General features: G+C 37.4%; 1 non-coding gene across 1 annotated transcript; it reads right to left on the bottom strand.

Moving 5' to 3' along the window:
• Positions 1-8672: 8672 nt before the first annotated feature.
• LOC141715812 (small nucleolar RNA R71) lies at positions 8673-8779 on the bottom strand. Its single transcript, XR_012572561.1, has one exon. It is a non-coding gene; the product is annotated as a small nucleolar RNA R71 (small nucleolar RNA).
• Between the last annotated feature and the right edge of the window lie 202 nt (positions 8780-8981).

Below are 8981 nucleotides of genomic sequence, written 5' to 3'. Positions count from 1 at the left end.
GATTGGAGACACTACTTGTATGGAGAAAAGTGCAAGATTTACATAAACCATAGAAGCTCTAGTACATTTTTACGTAGAAAGAGCTCAACATACGCCAGAGGAGGCGATTAGAGCTAATCAAGAATTATGATTGGGAGATTCTTTATCATTCGGGGAAAGCCAATGTGGTGGCTGATGCCCTTAGTAAAAAGGAGAGACTCAAGATGATAATGTCTTTGGGAAAGTTTATAAGAGATTTTGAGAAAATGGAAATAGAAGTGAAGGTAACCGGAGCCGGTACCGAAAATCTGTTTGAGATTGCAATACAGCCCGAATTATTGGAGAAGATCATATTGCGCCAAGAAAAAAAAGTGATGAATAGAGGCAGAGAACCAATAACCGGAGAAGAGATTAATACCTAGAAAGATGATGAGGGAATAATGAGGTATCCCTACAGAATTTGGGTTCCAAATGTTCAAGAGCTTAAAGATGAGATATTAGATGAAAGCTAGTTTGAGGAATAAGATTTAGAGCAAACCCTGAACGTGATAGTTAGGGAGGTCTCCATCAAGATAGAAGGAACCCATAACATAATGAAGTGGAAAATGAGGATTTAAAACATGTAGGATGACCTCGATTATGGGCAGGAGGAGGGAATGTTTAGACTAAGGAAATAGAAGTTGAGTAAGGAAAGGAGACCCGAGACGGTACTCCTATACGATAATTAATGGACCTTTCTAGACAGAACTTAGACTATTATCCCCAACCACCACCCTGAGAAAACAATGCGGTGAGAAATTCTTTCAGGACCTTTAAGTCACTAAGCTCTCATAGTTCCAAGGAACAAGCTGACCCAGTCGAGGCAAGAGCCTGGCTAAAGGAAATATAGGAATCATTTGAGATTCTAAATGATTGACGAATCACAAAAGACTGTTTTTGTCACTTACCCTCCTAAGAGAGAGGCCACCCGCTGGTGAAAGGCCAAGGAAGGCACAGAGCAAGAGATTATAATAAATTGAAGTGAAAAGGAATATAAAGGCAATAGAGTTTGATGAATGATAAGGGAGTTGGGTATGAGGAAACCCTAAAGACTCGTAGCAATAGAAATAGAAAAGTATGTAATTGTCAGTATGAGGGTGATTCACCATGAGTTAAAATTGATGGTTGAAGGTATAAGAGATACATATATTTTATTTCCTTTAAGTTGGGAGGATTCGAGGAAACCTTGAGATAGTTCGAAGGATAAATAATGAGACGCGGATAGACTGAGGAGACAAGGAAGTAAGAAATTAGGAAAATTGGATGAAGGAAGTGACCTTCAAGAATGTGAAGTGTAAGACCGGTGGCTTGATACCCAGAAAGGGAGACGCCAGGTATGAAAGATATCCCAACATTGAGATGACTGTTGAGATAAACAACAAAAGTAAATAAGGAATTATTAAGAAGAAGTTCACATTGAACACGACCAATATCTTCCAGAACATCCCTGTTGTCATTACCAAATTAGGCAAGCAAAGCGAAAAAAACCCGTTGTTATCTTTTGGAGGCCATATGGATTGACCTCAGTTTGAATAAGGATGCTATTGTGAAATTAAGTATAGACTATCGAAGTGAGAATGATTGAATAAGGTAATCTATCAAGTATATATGACTTGATTTATCCATGGAAGAGTGTAAGTATCTTGTAAAGGTGGAATTAAGGATAAAACCCCGATAACTTGAAATGAATCCTAGGGGAATGCATAAAGGTTGGAATTTCACCCTTAATAGGGAAAGCATGAGTTTTGACAGTATGAATTGGAAAGGATTAAGGTAACAACAACCTTTAAGGATCAGTGGAGAAATTTTTCAGAAGTATATAGACAATGATTCTGGTATTAGTAAATGGTATCTTGATATGCCCTGTGCCTAGGGTGTACCTGATGAAGGATTTAAGGATAACCTTAGAGGTCTTACAAGGAGAAAAGGTAATATTCAAAGTTCTCCAGAATAGAAATTTTGATAAAGGAAATATGACGTAATTATAATAATGCCAGGTAGGGCACGTGTTGAACCATAAGAAAGTATAGATCGACCCAATGAGGGTCGAGATTGGTGAAAACAAGAAGGACCCAAGATAAAAGACGTCCTAAGTATGATCGAGAGTCAGTCGTGGCAATGTTCACATCTAAAGACTAAGGCAATGACTTATGGAAAAAAATGGTGATTTTTTTCTTCTCACCAGGACTTAAAAAAAGCATTTTCACATAAGCAGTGATTGAAATGAGGTAGAAGATTTATTTGGAGGTGGTTAACAAAATGACATTGATTGTAAGGAAATTTTACTATCAGGAAAGGTCAAAGAGGTGGCTGACACTTTAAGTGTAAGAGGACAATTATAAGCACATGTGCCAGAGGAATACAGTGACGATGGTTAAAGTCGTGAAGGTTGTATTATGGTTTGAAAGATTGACATTTCTTCCGATGATTGTACGATACTCAACCGTAATAGTAGTTTGGTAAAGATTTAATTCATGTTAGCACTGTGAGCAGGCTATCTATTTTAGAAGGTCCTATCTTGAGATAAGCCAGGACCATGTTACGAGAGGACTAAATGAACCTTTGAGCTTCATGTCTACTAATAAAGACATATGGTTAATAATGGTATTAACTTGTTTTCATTGCTTTCATTGAAACTCTTCTGAAATTTTATCTACTTCATGTCATATGTGCGTCAAGTTCAGGAGTGTTCTTCATGAATCATGAGCGGTGATCATGTTACCTCCTTAGAAGAATTTGATACGACAGGTATGGACTCCGTATGGTTAGCTATTAAGATTCCAAGGAAAACGAATGACTACTGTAGGTCCGTGGTGGACTATAGTAATGCATCAACGATTTTTTGAATAATGAGTCGATTACAACCGCGAGAGTTGTATGGTAATGGATGTTGAGATTAAGTACCACTAATCGGGTCGTGGTGATGTATAAATTATCATTGATAGACAATTAAGTCGATTATCTACCTATTGAATTTTTATTTCTTCTTATCAATAGAGAGTCGTATTACTATACGAGGAAGGTTGCGGTGCAAGCATAAAATTCTAGTAACGAGGAGGTCTAGAATGAAATCCCAGATTCGATTTTCGCTGTCGAGGGAGTTTTAACGGTGATTGTTTATAAGCTCGAGCAAGAGCATGGGTCCATAGAATGATGGACGAAATACTAAATATTCAGACACGTGAAATACGATGCTATAATACTTGATGTTGATATATATACATATATGTTTTGTTCTCCTATGACAAACCTCTATAGTTCAGAGGTAGATTCCAAGCCAGATATTTTATGGCAGTATATTTTATATATATATAATTCTCTTCAATTCATTTTTTTCTCTCCTTTTCATTTCATATAAGCTGAGAAACAACCCTTCCAGAATGGGAGGTATTGCCGAATGACTATCTATCTGTGTGATAGAAGCCTAGTAGGATACCATCTATTGTTTAATTGCTTGTCAAGTACTAAAGGCTGGCCACCTTCTGTACTAACTATGCAATATAACAAGTGTCCATGATCATAGTGATCTCTCAATAAATTCTTTTACTTCTATATGAAGGACCAAGCTTTCGAAGATGGAGGCAGCTAGAGATGAAGTGGTACCAAGTATGGTGGTATTCCGATTCTAACACGTTCGTGATATTAAGGTTGACGCGATTATTAAAAGGGTATAGAATGCAAACGAGCAAAAGTGTAATCAGTATAAAATTTGGTACGGAAGGTAGTAACGATTACGAACTGGAAAAGAGTGGGTATTGAGAAGCAAAAGCTGTAGATCTAGATTAGATAATGAGAGTCTGTACAATAGACTTGAAAGAAATTTGGAATGATCACTTAACACGGATTGAGTTTTCTTACGATAATCGATCGTATGTCAGTATCGAGGTATCGCCTTATGAGATCCTTGAGGGAAGATGTCACATCCCCAAATTACACTTAACAATATAAATGACTTAATAATAAAATAATATTACAAAAGGCTGTTTACAGACAATATCCAGGATCGCTAGGTTTAGTGTTTGAAGAAAAGTCCAACCCTACAAACTAATACAACTTCATAACTACCGGTCCTCAAAATAGACTTTCAGCTACCTACCTGAGCTCTCAAATAAGCCTCAGCATCTCCAGTGGACTTACTAGTGGTCTGCTTGAATCTAACCATAGCTGCTAGCTGTAATATTAGGGTGAAAGCAAGTAGTGAGCCAAATGCTCAGCAAGTGCTAAACACTACGATACAAAATAGGAATCGAGATATATATGAAAGAATGACAATGTGAAGATAGAGCTAATAGCAATAAGAGATGAACTTTTGGGTGATGGCATCATTTGTTTGTAACAAAACATTTCCAAAATCATTTCTTAATCCAAAAACCATTTTATGACGCTACGGATTACAGCCGGTGATCAGCCGCGAAGTAATCCCGAACCTCGCTGGGTTCTAAAACATTAATGGGATCCCTAGGCAACTTTTAAGCCTACAATTTAAGTGTGGAAAGGACTCGCGTCTCAGTCCAGATCCACTATCTAAAGAAAACATTTGTCCCCCTTTGGGACTGAAAATCCAACTTTTTAATCATTTCAAAAACTGATGCCGATTGATAATAAATTTCTTAAACAGTAAACATCTTCACTATTCTCAAGAAAACATTTATTGTCCCTTTGACAATTTGGCTTTTAAAAACTTTACAGTTTGATAAAAATTTGATGCCAGAAATAATAACATTTCAAAAGCTCTTTAGGCATGGAAGGATCGAGTACTTCTTTAAGGAATTCTATGCCAAACTCAACAATAGTTGTACTAAGTTAAGGTTTATTGCCAGACGAATTGAACTATCAAGGTGAGGAAATCAATTCAGGGTTCAATGTAAAGGAACAATTTACTGATATAAAGGAATAATCAGGGTTGATTAATAATAGTTTAACAGAGGGAAATTCTAATGATTATAAGTAAGGGTATCAATCATTCCAATTCCGAAGGATTTCAAATAATAGGGTTACGATCAAAAATCAAAGGATTAAGATTACGAGATTCTTATTGATAGAAGAGTAATCTTCTCACTAGAGGTTATCAAAGATGAATATCAATGGTTTAACAATCAAGGAAGAAAGTATTGTAAAAGAGTTCGAATCAATAAACCATAAAGGTAGGAATCTCAACTAGGGTTACAATCATAGGGTATCAAAGAAATTTCAATGTTCGAGTATCATAGTAAGGGGTAATAAGAAAGTGTATAAATGAATCGTTATCTCAGGGTTTAATGAAAGGAAATGATAAACAATCGAAAATGGTGATATGATTCGAAGGGATTAACTTTCTCAAGTTCGCAAGGAAATTCGATAATGTATAATCAATAAGGATATTTAAAGACTAAGTCAAGGGGAAAATAACAAGGTATATGAATGATTATTAAAGGTACGAAATGCTTCTGAATGAGTTTGGGGTGATCAAGGTATACCAATTATACTAACTCAAATCAAGTTCGGGTACTTATAACAATGGGCAATATCAAATTCAAGCAAGCTATCATGGTTCCAATAAGTATCTCAGGGTACTTGCATAACATATGATTAACAAAAGGAGTATACTTGTATAATATTAATTTAACAAGGGGAAACACTCGCATAATGTCATTACGAAGGAAGAGTACACTTGCACAATATAAGTTTACAAGGGAAGGACACTTGCCTTGAGAGGTTTGACTACACACGACTTGTCTTGGGAGTGACGAGAGCACTACTCGACCTTGATGGCAAGCTTCCTATCTTCACTTGATCCTACAAAATAATAAGAATCCCTCATTACTACGGACTCTTATGACACCAAATAACCCTAACACCAAATGCACAAATTGACTCCAAGTAACGCTTAGTGTCTTATATTGCGTAAAACACTAAGTTAACACACAATACCATGCACATACACATATAGTAGCACCTTGGAGCACATAACACATATAGGTATACTCATACTATTATTTAGACTTGGTGCTTTATTCGGGACTTGAATGATCTCACTCTCAAATCTCCACAATTCCACTTGCGACACACTACTAAACTAGTCTCGACTTTTGAAGGGCCTACACTTGGTGGTTCCAATTCTCTTAGCCAAAACCTTGGCCTAACACTCCACTGACCTATATATAAATTTAAATCCTAGGGCTCACTCATGCCTCACTCATAGGGTCCACAAAACTAAACGCTAAAAGAAAGCGTTCTCACTTGCATACTTATGGCGACACCTTAGGCAACTCTCAGTTTTTAACACACTAAAGCTCGAATATTCCTAACCAAAACTGACCTACTGGATTATTAAGTCTATAAGCTAACTTGTGCACTTTGAATGACACTAAGGGCCTTCCTAGATTTTCTTGGGCCTAAGCTCAAAGTTGACACAACTCTAAATGAGTGTCCTGAAAACTGCCATGTTTTGGACTAACTTAAACTCATTGGTTCTAACTCTAAACCTCCATGGTTCGACTTGAAACTCTTCCTTAAACTCCCTAGTATCAGTAGTAATCAATTTCTAATGAGGGCTTGATAAGTGGCATTTTATACCACTTAGAACGTCTTAAAATGGCTTAAATTGGTGTCTTGAAATCAAGTATTTTGTGTATTTGATGCGTTTTTCTAGTGTTTATGCATTTCAGGGTTTTAGTTGCATTTCGGGGGAGGAATCATCAAGAATAAGTCTTGGAATGTGTTCACCATTGCGAGAGGAAAGAAACGGGCAGATTACGGCGAAGAAACGGAGCAAAATCAGATTTTTTCCAGTAGAGGTCTGAGCGCCCGCTCAGCTATGCTGAGCGGCCGCGCAGCAAGCTGAGTGCCCGCTCAGCTATGCTGAGTGGCCGCGCAGGGTCGGGAAAAAAGACAAATTATTTTAGGACTTCTACTTCTGTTTGGTTTCCACTTCTATGTAATCTGAGTTTTATGGGACTATTATATAAGTAGATTTGAGACGTTTTCACAAGTGTGGATTGAAGAAGATTGTGTTTTTACGCAAGGAGCGAAGGAGATAAGGAAGAAGACCGATTTAGCACACCGCAACGAAGAGGAAGCATATATTCTTGTGATTCTTGTTTCGTTGTAACGTTGGATGCTAGTTTTCTTGCTTTAACTTATTTACTCTTGTGACGTACTCTGTTTTAATATAATTAGTTTAGTTATTATTTTCTTGTGTTTGTTTATCATGATTTCATATGAACCCATGATGATGATAAGTGCTATTATGGGCTAATCGTGATCATGGGGTTGCAATGGATTTATTATGGAATTCTTTAGTAATTGTTTAATACTTTAGTGTGTGATGATTGTATGATATCTAGTATTGGTTGTGCGTATTCGTCTTATGTGCGTCGCGAACATATAAGATAGGGTGTTAATCTCTTGTGAAGCGATGGTGGATCTTGAGATTTAGAACTTGCCATGCTAGCATAGGTTCATGTATGTTGTGCATGATTAGTGGGTAACTCTAACAGTTTTATTTGCCCTATGTAATCAAAAGGAATAACTTGTGCTTAAATCGTTGTGTTGTCAATTTCTGTAGACATATAGGAACTCAACATAATTGATGACTATTCAACTTCTATCTTAATTGTGGATGCTTGGTAGAATGGTATTAGTACAATGAAAGTTGGCTTTTATCAGTTTCGTGTTATTCGATTAATATCATCACTGTCACATGCTAAAGGTAATAACAATGGCTATAGAAGGAAGTAATAATGAAGTTGTGATCTCATGAGTGTTTTATTATTGATAAATTGAAGTGTTAGTTAAGTGGTTAATTAAGTAGTTAATTGTAGTTAATATTTAATCAACAATTTTAAGTGTTATTATCTTAACATTGAGAAGTAATCATACATTGGTGAGTGAGTTAAATTAGACAATAATTCAGTCTGAGTCTCTGTGGGAACGAACTAGAAAGTATTCTATATTACTTGCGAACGCGTATACTTGCGTGAATATTAGCGCGTGTTTTCGCCCTAACAAGTTTTTGGCGCCGCTGCCGGGGACTCGACGTATTTGTTTAGTTTATGTACTTACCATCATTGGTCATTAGGACTCAGTGATTAGGACGTAGTAGTTACTTATTTTTTCCGGTTGTGTTTCAGGCACTTTAGCAAGCGTTTATGCAAACTCGTTCTCGTGCTCGCAAGAGGACTTTAGATACAGCTGAGGAGACAGACGAAGTTCTTGATATTCCGGAGAAGTTAGATTTTGAGGATTCAGATTCAGGAACTGAGCAGAAAGAACCAGTAAACATGGGAGATCGTATTGTTCAAGCTGATCCAGCTCTTATGCATTTTTCTCGGCCTAAAATTGATGACATTCAGTCAAGCATCCTTCATTCGGCTATTCAAGCTAACACCTTTGAAATCAAGCCGGGCACTATTCAGATGGTGCAGAATTCTGTTTCTTTTGGAGGAGCGGCAACTGAAGACCCCAACATGCACATAAGGAATTTTGTCGAGATCTGCAGCACTTTTAAGTATAATGGTGTGACTGATGAGGCTATCAAGTTGAGGCTTTTCCCATTCTCACTGAGGGACAAGGCTAAAGACTGGTTACATTCTGAACTAGCTGGGTCCATCACTACGTGGCAAGATCTTGCGCAAAAGTTTCTGGTGAAGTTTTATCCGATGGCAAAGACTGCTGCTATGAGGAGTGCTCTTACTCAGTTTGCGCAACAACCTACAGAATCTATGTGCGAGGCTTGGGAACGCTACAAGGAAATGTTGAGAAAATGTCCACATCATGGAATGCCGGATTGGATGGTGATCACTGGTTTCTATAATGGTTTAGGGGCCCAATCTCGGCCCATGCTCGATGCAGCAGCTGGAGGCGCCTTATGGGCTAAAAGCTATACTGAGGCGTATAATCTTATAGAGACGATGGCTGCAAATGAGCATCAAAACCCAACTCAGAGGATGACGTCAGGCAAGGTAGCAGGTATTCTGGAAGTT

This window comes from Apium graveolens, chromosome 3 (genome assembly GCF_009905375.1).
Source record: "Apium graveolens cultivar Ventura chromosome 3, ASM990537v1, whole genome shotgun sequence".
Classification (NCBI taxonomy): Eukaryota; Viridiplantae; Streptophyta; class Magnoliopsida; order Apiales; family Apiaceae; genus Apium; species Apium graveolens.
This window is presented reverse-complemented; position numbering and strand designations above follow the sequence as displayed.